The sequence below is a fragment of the Phacochoerus africanus genome, chromosome 1 (assembly GCF_016906955.1).
Source record: "Phacochoerus africanus isolate WHEZ1 chromosome 1, ROS_Pafr_v1, whole genome shotgun sequence".
Lineage (NCBI taxonomy): Eukaryota > Metazoa > Chordata > Mammalia > Artiodactyla > Suidae > Phacochoerus > Phacochoerus africanus.
This window is the reverse complement of record NC_062544.1, coordinates 177,267,096-177,288,490: the sequence shown is the minus strand read 5'-3', so window position 1 is coordinate 177,288,490 and position 21,395 is coordinate 177,267,096. Positions and strand designations below refer to the sequence as shown.

Sequence of the window (21,395 nt, the reverse complement as noted above, 5' to 3'; positions counted from 1 at the left end):
TCAGAATAATGTTGATCTGTTTTTCTTCCAGCGTTTCCTACACAGATGACAATATTATTACCCTCAGCTTTTACAATGCAAGTCTATATACAGATCACAGGGTCCAAGAGGGCTCCTGAGTCATTTGAGATAATTACCCTTTTTTTTCTTTCTAGGTCTCCCATATCTGTGAATCAGCGATGAGGAAAATGGGGCCTCAGCAAAAGTAAGGGAGGCTTGAAGTGAGCAAAGCAAAGCAGAGTGTTGGCAGGAGCCGAGGGCTGCCACAGTGGGAACATCAAGCAGTGCGTCATCTAAGGGAGCTCATGGTGATGTCTGCCTCCTCTTAGCAGCATCCACACAGGCTGGGATAGTCAGAACACTGTGACTTCGCCAGGGATGAAAATACGCAGCGCAGCCAGGGTATTCTAGAGGTGTGTGGTGTCAGGGTGGCCTGTGCCAGCCTCATTTATTTTTCTGAGTCATTAGAACAAAGCAGTTGTTGGGCTAACCTTGCTGTGACAAGAACCCACAACAAACCCCAAAGCCTCTGCCTCCACTCCCTTTGTTCCCACAGCACAGCGCTGTTGTCTTTTTAGTGGTGTGAACGTCATCACATGGCAATTGATGGAGGAACTGTCCCTTCTCTGTGCTGTGCACTCCTCCATGCAGGAACCTTGGCCCAGTTTCTTCTGTGTCTCCAGGGCCTGGCACAGGGTGCAGTACCTAGTAGGTATCTGATGAATAAATGAATGGTTATAGGGATGTACAGGAGGTGTAAGAGGCCCCTACAATGAAGACAAGTTCAGCAGCACATTATTGTGTTGGTTCTCAACAGTTTGCAGGACAGAAAAAAGGAATAATTTGTCCTTTCTAGAATAGGCAGGTCTCCTGGGGATTGCACAAGGGAACATGCTGGCCACCTGGGGACAAGGTGGGCAGAGGTAGATGAAAATGGAGGAAGTGACACAGGAAATGATGGTGCTTATCATAAGGAGATTTCAGCACATACCAGGCAGAGCCCTGGTTCTCCAGAAAACTGACCAAGAGTGCCTGGGAACAGGGCTTGGGGAGGACAGCTCTCAGGGGAGCAGGATCTCAGCCCTTCACAAAGATGCCCTGGGGAACTACGACGCTTTCCCACAGCTGTCCACTGGGGGGCAGGCAGAGGAAGGAGAAAAGATGAGGTGGTCACCAGCCTCTCCTGAGCTGGGCACATCAGGCCTCAGTGCACCCAGGCTACCATCTGACACACTGGGCTGTTTGTATTACTCAGACGACAAGCCCAGGCCTCTCTTCCTGCCTGTCGGTGGCCTCTGTGATTTTATATGGTGTGGCCTGTGACATGAGATACCATGAGACCATGGTAACCAAGTACACAGCTTGGTGTGAGTGTTAATAAACAGAAAAGTAATCCCTGTTTGTCTTATTTTACTCACCATTTGTGGTTTTTCTATCCAGGCCTCATGTATCCTTTATTATCCTAAATAATCAAGATGTACCCGAATTCCATTACTTTTTAAAATGAAAAGGTACATGGGGGAAATATACCCATTTTATCCAGCCTTGAAAATAGCAATTATTTCCTTGTGTGGGAATTACTGTTTCCTCTTGCTATTCTGCCCAACATTCAACACATCATCTCAAGGGAAAATGATTTTCTTGATAATTCCCATATGCCTTAAAAAGTCATTTCCTTCTAAGAAACTCCTGATGATGGGAATTCTTAATTGGTTTAAATTTTTCCTAATCCTAAATGATTGAATATAAGTAGCACAACTGTCCTCCTACACAAATTATTCTTCTATACAACTTATCAGGCCCATAGACCCAGGAATCAAATGAATGAGACTGAGCATAAAGGAATAAACACTTTACCAGGCCAGACCACAGAAATGTAAGTCCTTGTGTAGAAATGCTTCATACAGAATCAGAGGGTTTGAAAGTTGTTTTCCTGCCTGCTTAGAATGTCCAATTTGAAGCCCATCAATGCTTGATAACATTAATAGAAGACTTTAATGAAGTTAAAGACTCTAATGAATTACATCTTTAATTGGAATGAGAATAAACCAACCATATTATATGAGCCAATGGAAAAATGGTAAAACCACCGTAAAAGAAATGGTTTTTCTAATGGAATCAGATTTTTTCTGCAAACCTTTTCAGGCTATAGACTTTTTTGAATGCTATCCCTGATTTCATTCCAATAGCAATCACAGCTGAGAAGAATCTTATAAAGATAAAGCATGATGTCAAGCTACTTTAATGGTTTGCAAAAGTCTCAAGAATTTTCTAAAAATATGCATTTCAATGATACCATAGATTAGTTGGTCTAAAATGGTTTGATTTTCAATTAAAAACATAAACAGTCTTGGATATATTTGGACACAGACGTTGCTGGAGGTTCCATATTCCATTATTTAAAGGTGTTTCATAACTACAACAAAAAATGTTGAGAAGACACCCTTCTGATTGGGTATTCAGGTTTACAAAGAAAGTAATTACAGGGCCAGGGCCTGAGAGTCAGCCCTCATTCACAGAAATTCTCTTTCACACATCAACATAGTTTGACCTTGATTTTTTTAGATGCAATTAAAGGACATAGATGTAATTCTAATAAACCAGGCTTTAAAATTCCCTGAGGAGTCTGGAATCAGAAATGACAGACTTGATGGACAGAAGCTTGAAGGAGCAACCAACTCTTAAGTAATGAGAGTGGTTTTAAAACACAACCTTCCCTTCTCATTAAGCTAAGTTTTCATCTTCTTTCTAGGGAACGTTTATTTGCTGGGTTCTTTGGAAAATACTCAAATGCCACTTTCCACCCTACCCTCTCCATCCCCTGGCCTTTGGCTTTTGAGTCTCCCCACTGACCTCCTTACCAGGCTCTTAGTGCCTCCGTGGTGGCCTCTGTGGTCAGCGGCCATCTCTGCTGCTAAATGACCTCCAACCTTCCTCGCCTTTCTCTGAGGGCAGGGGCCTCGCTTCTCTTCCCGACAAAGCACTTTCAGTCAACTCTTGGATTTCTTCACGGTTGATTAAACTGTCTGTGTTTATTCAGGATCCTTCTCCTCTTTCTGTGTCCGGCTGCTGACCTTTCTGTGGGTTCATTGTAGAGGAGAAAGCTCACAGGGCAATCCATCTGACTGCTTGTTTGCAGCTCTGGTAGAGATTTGGTCCTGGAAAAGTTTATGAAATATTAGTACATCTTCAAAGCATATGACCTTTGCCCTGGGTAGTGTTCTGAGTTGTTGTTGCTGAGTGAGGTCAGAGGCATGTGAAAGAGAACAACAAGGGTACCCTGTGAGTTAGAACCACTAGCATCTCCCTTAAGCCTCACCGATGTTGATCATCTTGACTGTGGTTCCTAATAAGTATGGTCTTAATTGCTTGGAAATGGGAAGGAGAGAGAAACTGAAGCACAGAGAGTTTTGTTGAATGGCCAAAAGAAAAGCCAGAACAAATACCCTAAGACAGCACCCCCTTTGCAGAAATTCTTGTCAGCACGGTTACTAACCCCCAGCCTGCAACCCTGCTCTGGGGCCCTGAGGCTCAGCACAAAACCCCCCACTCCCACCCCTTGCCAGCTCCGCGGCACCCAGGCTCCAGGCCTAGATCAAGTGCAAGTTCTACCACATATGGGCATCACACCCTTCACAGAACACTATAACATCTACTTGCTGCACCTTTCAAAGTGACACGTTTGTATTTTGCTTTTGTATTTTGGTTATGAATCTTATCATTCTGATTTGACTGTGAGTGTTTGGAGCATGGGGCCTGTGCCTCTGTATCTTTGCCTGCCTGGAGGCACACAGTGCACACTTTAGTGAGAGTGTGAATTAATGAAGGCTCAGAAGGACACTCTGCAGGCTTTCTCTTTCATCCCTTCAATGCCACTTTCCTCTATGGTGATAACTCTACCCTCCTTCTGTTTCTTGGGATATACTCAGCTCCCAGCCTGTACAATTGGTGTGGCCTGATTTTCCCTTTATTTGTCCATCTCACCTTTATATAAAGTGCTGCCTAGTCATTACTCTCCATCTCATATTGTAAACTCTTAAGAGGACAGAGGTTCCACTGAATTCCCTTTGCCAATCACTTGATGATGACATAGTGAGAGGCTAGATGCTTAACAGATTTCAGATGATGATGCATATAATCAGAGAAGCGCATCACTAGAGCTGGTCACTGCTCCTCTTCAAATTATTTGATGGTCCAGGACTTGCTATATGTTCTTGGTCACCATCAAGCCCATCAACATTTTGTTTGGTTTAGTGGCAGGTGAGTTAGTGAGAGATCAGGAGTTCATTCTCTGAAGGCGAGGTTTATCAGTAGTGTCTCTTTGACCTTCTGCGATTATTCTCTGTTGTGTGCGTTGTGGGATATTTAACAGCATTCCTCATCTCTACCCCTCTAGACGATGAGAGCATTCCACAGTTGTGGCAATTAAAACCATCTCCAGGTATAGTCACATGTCCCCTTTCAGGGGAGGGGCAAACAGGCTGGTTGGGAGCCACTGCCTAAGGGATAAAGGCTGGAGGGAAAGAATGATTGTAATCAGCATTTCTTCCTTTCTTTGGGGGTTATTTGGTTTTCTAGAATGTTACCAGCATGGTGTTCTGGCCTAGCCATTTTCGGGGAGAGTTGGTCAAAATGCATTTAAATTACACAGTACTTCACCTCTTTGCCCTTTTTTCCCCCCGAGGGGCCATTATTTCCTCCATTAATACCACTGGGCTGGGCCCTGCTTTCTGTGGTTTGATCCCATCTTGTTTTAGGAATCCCACTGGCTTTCAGCAAACTCTGAGGGGCACATGATGAGTGGCTAGAAGAGGCAGCTGAGGGAGGCTTTGAGCAGGGCTGCCTGCTGTCCTGCCCTGGACTCTGCTGTTATTGTGCTTGGGGATTTGCTCCTTCCCTTTGGGCAAAAACTAGATTTTTATCTTGTCCTTGGGAAATAATAAGCCATTAGGGCAATAATTCACATAAAACAAACTCACCAGAAACTAGGCTATAAACCTGACCATATTGTTTTAAAATGCATATCTCACCAAAGCTCTTCTCAGGGTTTGGAAGCAGGGCAGGCAGCATGAATATGGTCCAGAGGGCATGCAGGGCCCCCAGGCCATGGGCTCCAGGCCCTGGCTGGGTGCCTGGCCCCTTCTGTCTGTCTCAGCTGCCAAGGGATGACCCTTGTGGGCTAGCGGGGAGGGAGGGAGGGAGTCGCCTGGGATCTGAGAGGACAGTGAGAGCCAAAAGATGTGCACAGTCTTTAGACATCACTTACAGTTTCTGCTTCATTTACGTGTCAGGTCCTGAGGCCAAGTGGCAGTTACCCCTCTGGAGCATTCACCTCTCCAGTAGACAGCGTGCCTCCCATTATCAGAATGCCTGGAAAACCACAATAGCTGTAATGGGGAATCAGGATGGAGGGAGATGGGTAATCTCATGAGCTATTCTCTTTGGGAAGATCATCTTCCTAGAGATGGGAATAGTCCCCACTACTCCAGGGGAGTGATCACCCACTAAAGGGGGCTGATCGCCCCCTGCAGTCTCTGGCTCTTTGGATCCCCTCATCCTCCTTCCCTTGAGGATCACCTTCCTCTCTTACGTGCTTTCCTCAAGGGTCTGGCCACTGTGTTTGCTAACACCTTGGCATTCTGTGCACAACTTCCAGAAAACAGGGCTTAATGGGGGTTTCTCCTGAGTGGAGCTGAAGCCTCCTGGCTGCCCTGAATAATAACCCTGGGTCAGGTGTTATTTTTCTCCAGGCTTGCCACTTGGCCACACATCTTGTGGGATATGTCTTCTCCTTGACTGTAGTCTAGGAGTTCCTCGGTGGCATAGTGGGTTAAGGATCCAGTGTGGTTACAGCAACAGCTCGGGTTCGATCCTTTGTTCCAGAATTTCCACATGCCACAGGCATGGCCAAAACACAGAAACTGAAAGAAAAAAAAAAAAAAAGAAAAAAGACTAGAGTCTAACTTTGATAGACATTTCTCCTAAGAGACTGGGAATGTCTTTGTGAAGTTCGTATTTCTCCTAATAGAGGGGCAGAGAAGGAAAAGAACATTGTGGTCTCCATGTTTTAACCAAGGAAAGCAGAAAGTCACCTCTTTTTCCATGACATCAAGATTTCTGGTGCTGTCTTTGGAGCCCTGTCCATTAGAGGGTCTCTCCAGCTTGGATCCTGGTGGTTGTGCAGCTATAGGGGCCTGGCAGTAAGTCCCCAGGATGTGGAAATGCATCAACTCAACCCACTTTTCTGTCACAAACCAAGTAGGGCAATAAGCTAACCATACTTGAGTCATTCTCACTCCCATTGCTAGGCCTTTGTCAGAGTCCTTTGTCACTTTTGAAAATGTTATTTCTTAGGAAATAAAAGAACAGTATGGCCATGGTTAGTGTTGCTGCTAAGTTCCATTACTGGAGGCACATTTACTATAATAGAAAAATATGAATCTGATCAGTGTGTTACAAAGCCTATTACTACCACAACCATCATCTTTGTCCCCATGGCACCTGCACTTCAAAAGCATGTTCTTGAAAAGCCATTGTGATGGGGAACAGTGCTGTGTGACGCCGATTTCTGTTCAAAAGGAAAGAGAGGAGGGGAAAAAAAGGCCATGTGGTTGCAACAGGGCTCTCTGCAAGTGCTGTTTCCACCCTGGTCTGCTTTGTTGGTCAGGGATGTTCTGTCTTTTCTCTGTGTATCTAGTTCGCATGACTTCTTTTTAAGCCCTGTCTAAGCCAATATTCTTCATGCTCATTTAGCTTAAATGTGCCTTTTCCTCCTTATTGGTGTCTCTGCTTTCAGGGGCTTTCACACTTGGTGTTAGGTATCCTCTACAGATATAAAGAGAGGCAGGGTCCCAGTTCCCCAGGATCAACATGGAGCAGCTTTCTGAATTACTAATTTTACTCACAGATTTTTTGAGAAATGTTTTATATGAAATAGTAATGGAACAATGGAATTGTGTTTAATTTACATAAATTTTAAAGACAAAGCACAATTCTTCAAAAATATGTTGTGTTTATAGCAGATGCTATAAGCCACCCCTGAGTCTCCTGAAGTGGGTTGAATTGTGTCTCTCCAAAAATGTTGAAGTTCTACTTCCTAGGACTTCAGAATATGAACTTATTTGGAAATAGGGTCATTGTGGATGTAATTAGTTTATTTTTTTCCTTAACTTACCACAGTAGCTTGATTCAGTAGCTTTTTTTTTTTTTTTCTTGCTTTTTAGGGCCAACCCCTCAGCATATGGAGGTTCCCAGGCTAGGGGTCAAATCGGAGCTGCAGCTGCTGGCCTACACCACAATCACAGGAACACCATATCTGAGTCATGTCTGTGATCCACACCACAGTTCACAGCAATGCCGGATATTTAACCCACTGAGTGAGGCCAGGGATCAAACACCTGTCCTCAAGGATCCTAGTCAAGATTTGTTTCTGCTGGGCCACAGTGGAAACTCCTTGATGCAGCTGCTTGATGTGAACCACAGTGCAGTAGCTTGATGTGGAATCTCAGTTCCCAGACCAGGGATTAAACCCGGGCTGAAGCAGTGAAAACACCAAGTCCTAATCATGAGACCACCAGGAAACTTGGTAATTAGTTTAAATGAGGCCATAACGTGGGCACCTAATCCAATATGACTGGTGTCCTTATAGAAAGGAGAAATTTAGACCCAGACATGCACACAGGGAGAATGCCATATAAACATTGAAGCAGAGATGGGGATGATGTGTATACACAAAGATGGCCAGCAAACCCTCAGAAGTGGTACAATATTATATAAGTCAGGTGTATAATATAGTGATTCACATTTTTTTCTTCTTTTTTGGCTGAGAATAGAGTTCCCAGGCCAGGGATCAGATCCAAGCTGCAGCTTCGGCAACACCAGATGGGTCCTTAACCCACTGTTTGGGGCTGGGGATCGAACCTGAGTCCCAAGGCTCCCAAGACCCTTTTTTTTTTTTTTGTCTTTTTTGCTATTTCTTTGGGCCGCTCGCACGGCATATGGAGGTTCCCAGCCCAGGGGTCGAATCGGAGCTGTACCCGATGGCCTATGCCAGAGCCACAGTAACGTGGGATCCGAGCCACGTCTGCAACCTACACCACAGCTCACGGCAACGCTGTATCATTAACCCACTGAGCAAGGGCAGGGACCGAACCTGCAACCTCATGGTTCCTAGTCAGATTCGTTAACCACTGTGCCACGACGGGAACTCCCCAAGACTTCTGATCCTGTTGTGCCACAGCAGGACCTCCATGATTCACAGTTTTTAAAGGTTATACTCCATTTATAGTTATTATAAAATATTTGCTATATTCTCCATGTTGTACAATATATCCTTGTAGCTTATTTTATTTTTTAGGATTTTATATTTATTTATTTATTTATGCTTTTTAGGGCTATACCATGGCATGTGGAAGTTCCCAGGCTAGGGACTGCATCATAGATACAGCTGTCAGCCTATACCACAGTTCACAGCAACGCTGGATCCTCTACCCACTGAGCGAGGCCGGGGATCAAACCCATGTCCTTATGGATACTAGTCAGATTTGTTTCTGCTGTGCCACAGTGGGAACTCCCCTTATTTTATACCTAATACTTTGTACGTCTTAATCTTCTACCCCTATATTGCCCCTCCCCCCTTTCCTTTCCCCACTGGTAACCACTAGTTTGTTCTCTGTATCTGTGAGTCTGCTTCTTTTTTGGTATATTCACTAGTTTGTTGTATTTTTCAGAGTCCACATATAAGTGATATCATACAGTATTTGTCTAACTTACTTCCCTTAGTAGCATAGCGCCCTCCAAGTCTATTCATGGAAGTGCAGATGGCAAAATTTCATTCTTTTTTATGGCTGAGTAGTATTCCATTGTACATATAAAACACATCTTCTTTATCCATTTATCTATTGATGGAAATTTAGGTTGCTTCCATATCTCGGTAATTATAAATAATGCTACTATGAACATTGAGGTGCATGTGTTTTTTTGGACATATAATCAGGAGTGGAATTTCTGGGTCATATGGTAGTTCTATTTTTAGTTTTTTGAGACACCTCTATACTGTTTTCCACAGTGGTCGCAACAATTAACATCCCACCAGCTGCTCCTGCAGGAGGCTCAGGTTCACATGGGGACTCACCACCCTGGCGGGAAGAACCTGCAGCTGCTCTTTCAGGAAGCCCAGGTCCACATGAGGACTCACCACCCCTACAGGGAGAACCTGCAGCTGCTCTGCTGGCAGCCCCAGACACTGATGTGCATTTACCTCTGCTGGAGGGAAACATTATACCAGCACCTGCAGGAGACCAAGGGCCTTAGGAAAATTCAGCAGCCCTGCAGGGAGAGCCTGCACTGATTGCTCCAGCGCCCCCATACTAGGTCCTGTGCTGGCTCTTGCAAGAACCCCGGGCCAGTTTCCAAAACCATCTTCCCCAAGGTCACCTCCGCCCCTGCAAGTGCCCTACCCATCAGCTCCCCCAAAACCCCATCCACCTGCTCCCCTTCCTAATATTTACTCTTCTTACCCTCTGGTATACTTTACTTTATGTTTTAAGAATAAAATTAGAAAGTTGAAAAAAAATAAAAATAAAAAGACAAAGTAATTATTGATGGGAGGAAAAACAATCCTACCAACAGTGGGAGGGTTCTTAATATGTAATTGTTAGCAAGAAGTAATCATTGCCTCATAAAATGATTATGTTTTGTGAGTTCCTGTTGTGGCTCAGTGGTAACAAATCCAACCAGTATCTATGAAGATGCAGGTTTGAGATCTGGCCTCTCTTAGTGAGTTAAGGATCTGGCATTGCCATGAGCTGCGGTGTAAGTTGCAGATGAGGCTCAGATACGGCATTGCTGTGCCTGTGTAGCTCCAATTGGACTCCTAGCCTGGGAACCTCCATATGCTGCAGATGTAACCCTGAAAGGCAGAAAAAAAAAGATTACATTTTGTTCAAAGGTGTTTTGCAATGTTCATGGCAAGACGAAAGGGCTTGGGCCTTTTAAGGACGACTCGATTATAGAATCTGAGGGCTGACCAAGGTTGTTAATAACTGTGGAGGCCTGTCCTGCTGGAACACAGTCTAGTCCATGGTAATAAGCCATTGATAAGTGAGGGATCAAATTAGTTGGTGGTAACTAATTCCATATGCAAAGTGGCCTGAATTATATCTTTTTGATAGAAGAGGATACTGGGGAGAAATCAGTCTGCAGATTTAGTAAGGTTGCTGGACTTATGATTCAGTATCAACAAGATGAAGAGTTAGAATCTGTGCAGATCTCATCTCCCCACCTCCACCCCAGGAAAGCCTGACACCCTCTGGAGAAACCTACAGACCTGTTTCCCCAAAGCACACCTGGTGCACCTCTCCACTCAGTGTTGCAGACAAGTGCAGGGACTCAGGTCTCCCAACTCCACTCACTCTTAGGCTCCCCAACCTCAGGTGAAGAGTCATCACCCTCTCCCTTACTGGATTCTTAAAAAAAAAAAAGTTAAGTGCTAGGTGAAAGAGGGGAGTTTATGACTTCTTCTCTACCTAATGCTAGTGCTGACTTGGGAAAAAAAATATGGCTTGGAGTGAAGAATAGGTATTGGTATTGTAGTCTTGGTGGAAGAAACTAAACTCAAAGTTAACTGAATGAAAATAACAGTAGAGTTTGGAAGATGTGTCTGAGTTTCAGGCTGTCAGTGTGTGGTCTTGGGGCTTCAGGTCAGTGACTTAGCTTCTTTCAGCCTCAGTTTTCCTGTCTGTACCCATGAAGGTAACAGCATCTACCTCACAGCTGCCTTGTGAGCAATAAATTGGATAATATCCTCCATCTCAGTGCACTGTGTAAATGGTCATATTAATAGAATGTAATATAATATGGAAAATAAACTTAGTGACAAAAATCCTAAGCATATATATTTTTTAGAACTTTGTTCTGAATTTTGCGGATTTTAATACATTCTTAATACATGCATGAAAAAAAAGAATGGGTCCTGTGATAAACCATGTTTGAATTTTTATATCTCAAGAAAAGCCTAATCTAGAAGTTTCAAACCAGGTCCCAAATGTATTATTCTGCTTGCAGGCTGTTAAACAAGTTTTGTTTGATTTATTTTTTAATCAATTGCCAACATTTAAGACTAGAAGATTTACTACATAAAACAGAACCCAAAACCTAGGTTGCAGCTTCTCTTGGGGAAATAGAAGCTGAGTTACTGGCACAACTGGCTGGGACTTCCCACGACTGTTCCCCACCCTGGGCTGTTTGCTCTTTCAGACCAGCCACACCCAAGGCTTCCTCATCTACCTAGTATCACTTTCCCAGTAGGAGGCTTAGAGTTTCAAACAGCAACTTCCTTAAGAAATCAAACCCATAGGGAGCCAGCAAGTGCTTCAAGGATGCTCAGACAAGGGTGTCTGGTCTCTTACCCTTAGCTGGGTCTCCGTGGACCAGGTGTGGGTGAATGTGGCTAGTGTGGACAGAGTTTCTTTCTTGTAAAATGAACACGGGATCCTTGTGAGGATTAAATTAGACATACGAAAACACCTTGCAAGAATCTATACTTGGTAAATGGTAGCTCTGAACAGGTCACTCAGGGCATCACAAAGATTCTGATGAAGAGTTTGCAGTTCAAAGTCTGGATGTGACGGCTAGTTAGGCAGCAATCGAGCAACTTAGAGGATCAGGCTGAAGAAGAAGGTGAGACCCCCTGAGACAGTTTTTGAGAACAAGGACACAGTCTTTGGAACTCATACAAGAAGACTTGGGACCCAAGGTGGAAATACCCTTGGTGTAACACAGATGCCATTTGCTTCGAGTGTTAGAACGCTCAGGAAATCTGAAGTGTCACACACAGCCGATTTGATGTGTATATGCTTCTGCTCCAAAGAAACATTCACCAGTGAGAGGCCTGTGCATTTGCCCCCAAGCACTCACCTCCAGGGCAAATGCACAACTGACTTCTTGTAGAGAGCCAATTGCCAGGAGCCCAAAAACCTGTGGGGCAGCCTGGGCTTCTTCAGGGTGGGAGGAAAGCGGCCTCTATAACCCTGATGGTGTTATCTTGGAAGGTACCGCCAGTCCCTAGAAGCCATGTCCAGGAATGATCTCACCACCTTCCTCTCTCTGCCATGGATTCCATCCAAGCCCGTATAGGAAGTTGCCTTTCTTCTGAGCAGAAAGGGATCATCCCTGAGTTGAACAAAAGATGAGTAAATGATTAGTGGCTGCCATAAAAGGATCTCGTAAAGCATTTATGTTGTCCCACAGAAAGAATCTTGTTTTTATACATCTGTCTATTTAGTTCACTTGTGGCAGACAGAAGGCAGCCAAAGTCATTTAATGACACCAGGCGTAAGGCTTATTTTAGGAAATGGGGTAGCCAAGGATTTGAGGTTTACTCACAGTTTCTTCCTCCATCTCATGACCTGACAAAAGCAACTCTCACCAAGTGGCCTAGTATTGAGGAAATAGTTCATTTACTGTGATAAATGAGGGCGGTCCCTTAGAAAGAAAACCAGGGCTTTTTTTCTGGTTAGGTCCTACCTTGGAATGGGGCAAATGATGCGACAATGAGCCCCACATGAGGATATTGAAGTAAAAAGGGATTCATGTTTGACCGGAAAACATAAGGTCATCTCAGTTCAAGCTATAACCAAGGCAGAGCTTCTGAACCAGGGTGGGAGGGTGCCCAGGGAGCCAGATGCAGGAAATTCTGGGCTGGTGCACTTCTTGGTAGCCACAGGCCCTCAGGATGCCTGGGGAGATCCGCTGCCCCCACCCAAGCAGTCTGCTCTGCTGAGAGCCTGAATTTCTGAAAATGGCTCCAGGATCCAGGGAATCCCTGGACAGACACTGTCTCCAGATGAACTTCTGCTACTGACTTAACAGTCTCAACAGTTCCCCACAGCTGCTTCCAGGAGATCTCACTGCTCTGCTCCCTCGGTCAGTAGAAATGAGGACACCCCACCCCTATAAACCTTAGGTTTGGTAGCTCCTTATTACCCTTTAGGCCTGCAGTCTCACACAGACACACACAGACACACAGACACACAGACACACACACACACACACACACACACACACACTGACATCCTGCTAAGCATATCCCCTTGATATCTGGACAATCAACTCCGAGCAGAAGCACTTGGATAGTCTGAAGAAGTGTACCCCTTGGCCAGGGAATCCCATAAAAAAAATCCTGCCATTTAGTATAGGCTTATTCTCTGTCTGAAATGTGCAGAAATGTAATGGTCTCACGTGTGAAATGGTGATGACCACAGCTTGTCTGCTGGACCAGACAAAACTGAACCTGAGCATTTCTTGAGGTTTCTTCCACTCCTAGCATCTCATGATGCTGAGATCCTTCTAAATACATGCACTCAAAGTGAGTTTTCCTAAAAACAAATTAGGTCTCACACAAAATTACCAATGACTGGACCCAATCTTATTTAGTTCTGGTCCCAGGAGGAACTTGATAATTTACATTTTAGGTGAAAACTCTTTTCCCTATTAAATACTGTGTAAAAATGGCAAGATTCTCGACTAAATATTAATGTTACCATAGCAAACAAAGAGGAAACCATGAAAAGCTGAAAGGGAAATATGTGGCCTGTTATTCCAAAAAAGGTAAATGCAACAAAAAGAAGAAAGCTGGCCTCATTCTCCCTCCGGAAGCACCACACAGCCTTGGCCAGCCCCCGGCACAGCCCTCAGGCCCTCCACCCTCTCCCACCAGAAAAGCCCTTCTAGGTTCAGATCTTCCAGAGCCTGCGGTACTTCCCATCCCATTATGCGCACAGAGATCCCTAGTCCCCAAAGTTGTAATCCTCCTTTCAGAAGACTTTTTGAAGCCTGCCTGTGGCAACCTGTGGCTTATCTTATCTTGTGTAGTTTGTATGTGTGTCTCTCTCCATGGCTGGAATTAAACTTCTGGAAGGCAGAGATGCTGTCCTATCTGTGGGCCCTTATACAAGTACACACATTCAATACATTTTTATGAAGTTATGCGATTGAAGAAGGGTGACAATCCTCCTACTCCAGATATGTGTCCATACCACAGACTACTTGGAATGCCACATAAGGGTGGGGTTGACTTACCAGATACTGTCAGGATTTCTCAACTTCACCCTAGAGATGTTTGGGCTGGATCATTCTTTGTTGTGGGGTCTTTCTGCATTGTGGGATGTTTAGCAGCATCGTGGGCCTATACCTACTAGATGCCAGTAGCACTCCCCCTCCTCCCAAGCTGTGACAACCAAAAATATCTGTATACATTGTCAATGTCCCCTGGGGGCAGAAACGGCCCCAGTTTAGAACTGCTGATGTAGGTGATTCCCAAAGGAGGCTGAGAGGAAGTATCAGACACCCTGCCCAGTGAGGAGCCTACACAGACCTACTCCCCACTCCTGTGATCATCATTGTTTCAATACATCAGCAGAAGGCAGCTCTTTATACCTTCTGGCCAAATATTTTACCCTGACAAACTGTCACAGTGCTAGCCAAACACTGGAATCTTCTTAAATGGGGTAGGGAAAGAGAGAACGGAAAAAGGCCCATCCACTGTGAAATTCAAATATCTTTTTTGAGGAGGTTGTTGTCTTGGAGACAGCACAACAGCTACCAGGAGGTGGCTGGGGTCATGCCAGGAAAACTGAAAAGGTAGAAAATAATGACAAAACCTGAAATGAAAGACATGTTTTTTTCTTAGCAGGTTGTGGGGAACAATCACTGCTTAATAATTAGCACACACAAACTTAAGGAAGGTGCACACCTATTCTGGAGCAAGCAGCAGAGCTGTGGCCGTAGATGGTTAGAATATTTTCGGTGTGCAGGGAGGGAAGCCCCATGTGTCATCCCCAGGCCTTGGGGCTGGGGCCATCCATCAGCCAGGCTGCACAGGCAGTGGGGGCTGTGATGAAGTGCATTTGCTCAAATATGGCAAACTGTGTTCCAACAAACCACCACCCTTGCTGTTCTCTGAAGCTATGACACTGCCATGTTGGGGAGCTGAGTCCGAGTGATGCCCCAGTGGCCATGATAAACTCATACCTGGGCCCGGGAGAGCTGTGGGATTGTTTCTTCCTTGCTGAGGCAGTCAAGATTGGTTTGTGAGGCAGTGACTGAGGCATTATGCATTAACGGCTGCACAGGGACTTGTATTCCACGTACCTCACGCTGACAGTGGAAACTGGAGATGTTATGTGAGGCACTGGCTCTCTGCCCTTCCACTCACACATCCCTCCTCATCGCATCATTTACTTACTGGGGGCTGAGGCCTGCAGCATTGTGCAGACAGTGGAGGAAAGGCCTGAGGTTTGGGGCAGCATGTCTCAGCCTGCTGTAGTGTTCTCACCTAGCTGCTCTCACCTTTGATTTCTGTGGGCTGCTTTCATATTTGGGAAGCCAGTTGGGGGCCTCTGATGAGAAAATCAAAGATTTGAGGCACCAAACAGGTTGTTGACGCTCCTCTCTCACACCAGGAGAGACACTCTGACTTCTTGGCAAGAGATGCAGCTGGACTTGACGGGCCCCATTGCATCAGGAGCAAATATAGTAACAAGGGCAAGAATGACAGGAACTACGGTTTCTGCACTGACGCACAGGTGCTGATGGAAGATTTTGCACTTCTAAGAACAAATCTGCAAAATAAGTATCAAAGGGGACATGGGACCTGGGTGAGGAGCCACATAGCAGTTTGCCAGTCAGAGCAGCCTGGAGGAGTCTGTCTCCCAACCTGTTTCCCCCCTGACAAGGAGGACATGAGCCCTGTGGCAGCTGCCTTGCAGCAGGGTGGGAAGAACCAATTTAAACAGTGGATCTTTTCTTGGAGTCAATGGCTAGACAGTTTCAGGGGGACGTGGAGCCCTGAAATCAGCCGGAGTATTTTGTATGTTTCTGTGTGTCTTTGGGGACAGGGGGTAGAAGGCCATCACTTTCACTATTATTCTCAAAGAATACACAGTAATTACTCTGAAGAGAGTAAGAACTATTGGCTTAGGTCATGAGTGAAAGTGGTGTATAACCCGTTAGCACCCCTACATTAACCTATCATCAGCAAAGCTTCTTGAGGAGAAAAGGGCCACAGAGAAGCACCTACCATGTGTGCAGAACACACAGCAGTAGGAAGACATGGTGCCTGGCCTCCTGGAGCTAATGACAGATTTTGAACATGAGATGAACACAGATCAAAAATTAGAAAGAAAAGGTAACTATAGATCACACTGTGCTGAGAGGTCAGAAGAATTTATGGGCCTCTTACATTCAGAAGAGGACAATGGACTTGAAGCGGCAGGGCTGAGGAGGTGGGTGGCCCCAGAGAGTGCCTGAATGAGGATGGGCCCATCTGGATGCAGGGACTCCTGAGGACTGAGGGTTGCAGAGGAGGAGGAGGCTGTGGGCATGAGACAGTTCCAGGGTGATGATTCACCCTGAATGGCCTCCAGGCACCTGGCCTGCTCTTAGCCCCTCAGCCTTGCCCTCCAGATGGCGCTGAGGGGCTCCCTGTAGCCCCCTGGGGGAAGGCACAGCCAGCTGGATAGACCTTCTTCTCCTTAGGAGTGCACCTGAGTGACTCACGTGTTCCAGGCAGGAGCACAGCACGTCTAGACTTAGTTCTTGCAGTGATGCATCCAGGCTGCCTCCACACAGTTAGCAAAGTCCCTCCCTTCGGCCTTGTGGGACCACACCCAGCACTTAGTTACCCTCAAGCACACTAAGCAGATGAAGCAGCAGATGATGGGAGGGAAAAGTTGGAAATAATTTCATATTTCAGAAAAGTAAGTGTTCTTCATGGGAAAAATCAGAACATTGTTAATGTCTTTACAGATCCTATGTCCTGGTAGTTTCTAATTTCTGCGTGTGCGTGGTGAGGCCACTGTAAGCTGTCCTGCTCCCTCCCTCATGCTCTGACCTTGGCCTCTGACCTTGGCCCCTTATAGACAAGGCTACCCTCCCCAGCTCATCAACGGGCTTGGAACAAATGGCCATCTCCCCACTCCCCTCCAAGGTACTGGAAGGGCTTTCTAGGGAAGTCTTGGCATCTTGCCACAGCCCTGCAGATGTGAAGATCCCGTAGTTTTTTCTAGAATGTGTTCTTGAAGGCAGACGTTGACCCTGGTGACCAATGCAGGATCTTTCTATCCATCTTGTGCCCCAAACACCCACTTCCCAATGCAGCAATTAATTAGCTACAGTCCTGATCACCAGGAGTGTTTTAATCAGTTCAATCAGCAGCACCCCAAAATGATTCTCCTAATAAGAGAAAAATTGGGAATATCACACCAGGGCTGCTGCCCTCTTTCCAGAAAGAGCAGAATCTGCTGTTCACTGACCATCCTCCTGTCCCCATGAGCGCCTCCTCCCCTTTATGACACTCTCCCATTCCAGGAACACCTCCCTGACCCTGTGACTTCTCATGTCTTCCAAGTACAACAAGCCATTGTCATCTTGCTTCTGTCCTTGAGATTTCCCTGCCTTCCTTTTCATTCTGTCACTGTCTGGCTAAATGATGGGATATCCGAGACAGGAATCTGGTCTCTTCCTCCTGTTCCAAGAACCAGATGCACCTTCAGGGCTGATGACCTTGTTCTTCCTCCAGGATGAAGAGTAACTCCCAGCAGGTGGCAGGGAGACAAGGCTGGGAGACAACGCTCTCAGGAGGAGACCTCTTGGGGCAAGCCAGCCTCCTAAGGTTACAGGTCCTGACACGTGTTCAGTATTCCTCCAATAAAGCCAAGCGATGACAACTTTTGGCTCCTCTCTTCTGCATCAGCTCACTAGGAAGAGGGGACTCCAGCTAGGCAGAAGGCAGCATGTGGGCCCTGGCTTTGGCCTCCATTAGTCCACTTGTTCCCTGCTTTCTTTTCATCAGTCAAAAGCCCAGCTTTGCAGATTAGAAAAGAGCGGGTAGGAAGAGGATAAAACTCAGTTCAAGTTAAAGCAGGATTACTAATTCTAATTGGCTGTTCATACAGGCTTCCAGCATGGTGCACCATACATTGTAGCTCATATTTAGAATTGCTCATGAAACTCTCACGACAGCCTGATGGTCTCGGGGTCTCTCTTCATTTCCATAGAATCCTTTTTCTGTGGGGCATGGAAGGACGGAGAAGCAGGGGCTCAGTCTGGTAAATGGCTCTGGGCTCAAAGGTTAATTATGGTTAAGTATTGGTGTACTTCCCCTGCCAGGTAACATGGCATGTAGATAGCTTTCGGTTTGTGCTGGTTGTGCCCTGGTTTTCTTCTAGGAATTACTTCTCCTGTATATAGGAAGCTGCTAGTGGAGGTGCCTGCCTTTCCCTGGCCCAAGGTCAGTCACACAGATTTTTTGAGGCCAGTCAGGTCTGCCTTCCTTGGAATCTGAAATTGGAGCAAAACCATCAAAAGACAGAAATTAAGTGGCGCTCATTCCTTATTCACACCTGTGTACCCATGTGACTTGGGTGAGGGATCCAGTGTCTTAGCCCCTTGGTTCTATGCTGCTTCCTGCCCATGATGTTCCTCAGTTCCTGTCCATTTTGTCCCAGCATCTGAGTCTGGTTTCCTAACCATTGAGAAATTAGCTGCTTTATTTTCTTCTCCAGTAAATTCCCTTTTGGTTTTAGCCAGGGTTGGTTTCTGTTGCTTACAACCTGAGGAGTCCTAACTCACATCCACAATGAACCTGGGTTTATGTGTCCCTAAAGTCACACTTGGTTTTGGAATGTTGCCCCAAAGAAGCCAATGAAGTCTTTTCATTTACCTGGACTCAGCAGTAATCATCTCCCAGAATCTATCTCTTTAGTTGCTGAGCTCACGCTGGTTATTTGTTGACTGTGGCTTATAACCTGCCTTTTGTTTTTTTTCAGTATTCTTTTGTTCAATTCAGAGTGGGCCACATCTCTCCATCCTATACCTGGGGAACAGACTTGCTTCCCACATGTTCTGCTGCTTGATGCTCCTCAAACACATGCTAGGGAAATGTAAACTGGGACAGCATTTTTGCAAACCAAATTGCAAGACCATAATCAAGAGATTTTAAAATGTTCTTTCTTTCTGAACTAGTAATTCAACTAATTGAGAATATTATCCTAAGAAATTTTCAGCTAAGCAGAAGGATGAGTAAGAATACTTATTACATTATTATATTGTAGTACCCAAACTCGAAGACAACTTAAAAGTCCAGCAGGGAAATAAATAACGGTCTAGTCATATGATGGTATGTGATACACTCATTCAGAATCACAATTTTGCAGAATATTTAATATTTATGAAGGAAATTTTCATACTATCTCATGTTCCAGGGGTAAACAAACCAGGACACAAAAGTGTACAGGATAATCTCAATTTGTTTTATTCAAATTGAGAAGGATTGGACCAATATATTAGCAGTGATTATCTCTTGATAGGGTGATGACGGATAGTTTACTAGGAAACCTTCTGAGGGTAGGAATCATGTCCTACTTACAGTTATAGCTCTGATTCCTAGCTCAGGTCCAGTTATATATCTTGCCTGGTGAAGTCATGAGGGAATTTCTTTATTTTTTTTTTCATGGTTTTCTTTTAAATAACGAATATAAATTTCACATAAAATCAGAAAAAATATTTTAGGCAATGACGCTTCAGTGCATGAGGCTTATTGAAGTCATATTCATGCTTTGGAGTCCTTGTGGCAGTTTTAAAACTTGATGACAAATATTTGATTGCTCCTTCTTAAGAGAGGTGGGGTCTCTGTCCCTTCCCTTTAAATGGGACTGCTTTGACCAATGAGCACAGTGGAAATGATGCTCTCTGACTTCTGAGGCTAGGCCAAATAAAGCAAAGCAGTTTGGGCCACATTCACTAAAAGTACTGAAGTACAGGGTGTGAGCTGACCCCCTAAAGGCTGCCATGTTGGAGAGCCCATCTGGGGGCGCTCTGGTCTGCATTCCAGCTGAGCCTGTCTCCAATGCCTGGCATACGAGTGAAAAGCTACCTTGGAAGTGGGTGCTTCTAACCCCCTGTTGTTTGAGTCGCTTCTGGCCAACTGCAATCCAGATACTACGGAGCAGACACAGGTTGTCCACATTGCGTCTCACTCAGTTCCTGACCCACAGACTCCCTGAGCATGATGAAATGGTGATTGTCTTATACCACTAAGTTTGGAGTGGTAAGACAGCAAGCAGGTACCAAAACAGTTCTGCTAAAATGTATCCCTCTTTGTAAACTTTCCCTGATCCTTCCTGTCCTTCCCATAATTCCAAGTCCTAAATTAAAATTAGTCATTCTTGTCCCCCGAAGCCCTTCTCTATACCTATATCAGAGTACTGACTCATCTTGCCTTTCTCCAGATGATGAGTTCCTTAAGGGAAGCAACTCTATGAGTCACTTTCTCATACTCAGAGCACAATGTCCAGCACACAGAATCTAAGTGATGGTCCTTTTATTCCTTTTTTTTAAAAATTAGTATAATGAACAAGAGAGATGGGAATTGACAGAGAAGCCAAATTTGGTGTGCACGTCAGGCTTTCGTGGAGTTCTGGCTATCTCTGTGCTTCTGGGCTGCAACTCAATACTGCAATGGGATAGCATTATGCCTGTAAACCATCCCAATGCTCAGTTTGCTCAGGCTACCATAACATCTCGGTGGCTCAAACCACTGAGACTTATTTCCTCATAGTTCTGGAGGTTCAAAATCCAAGATCAAGGTGTTGGCAAGGTTTGGTTTCTCCTGAGGCCTCTCTCCTTGGCTTGCAGATGGCAAGTCTTCTCACTGTGTCCTCACATGGACTTTATTCTGCATGCGCATCCCTGGTTTCTCCTCCTTTTCTTATAAGGGTATAGTGCTATCAAATTAGGGTCCCCCTCTTATGATCTCATTTAACTTTACCTCTTTAAAGGCCCTATCTCCAAATCTTTCTGTCATAATAGGTATTGGAGCTTCAACGTATGAATTTAGGGGGTAGGAGTCGAACACAATCCAGTCCATAACCCAGTTGATTCTTAGTTGTTTACGCTCCCTGTAGTTGTGGATGTCAATGAAAAGAGTGAATGAACTCAGTGCTCTATCCACAAATACTATCCTGGCTGTAAGTTCCAGGCTTATGCTGTTCTTGCTCTAACATCTCTTTAAGTGATAGCTTGCTTTGGGGATAGAAGTGTGTGATAACTTGCCTTTCTTTGTAGCCAATGGCAAGATCTGATTTCATGAAGCTTTAGTTTGTTTGCTTGTTTTCTGTTTGGTGCCCAAGGAAACCTCAAACAAATCTTCAGTACCAGCCACAAGACAGTATTGACTGCAAAGTGATGCACAAGCTGTCGCTGTGGACAAGTGGGCGATCTTCCGTTGCCACCTGTTCAGTTTACAATAGCTGAATAAAGAGCATCCAAAAATGGGGCTTGGAAGGAAGCTGCTATCTGTAATCAGATGATGATTTAAGGACATGCAGGAGCTAGAG

The 21,395-nt window shown here is 45.1% G+C and overlaps 1 long non-coding RNA gene across 1 annotated transcript; it reads right to left on the bottom strand.

Moving 5' to 3' along the window:
- Nucleotides 1–2,745: 2,745 nt before the first annotated feature.
- On the bottom strand, nt 2,746–4,490 carry LOC125112704 (uncharacterized). The gene is made up of 2 exons (XR_007131233.1): nt 3,985–4,490; nt 2,746–3,158 (listed from the first exon to the last, which is right to left on the bottom strand). It is a non-coding gene; the product is annotated as an uncharacterized LOC125112704 (long non-coding RNA).
- Nucleotides 4,491–21,395: the final 16,905 nt, after the last annotated feature.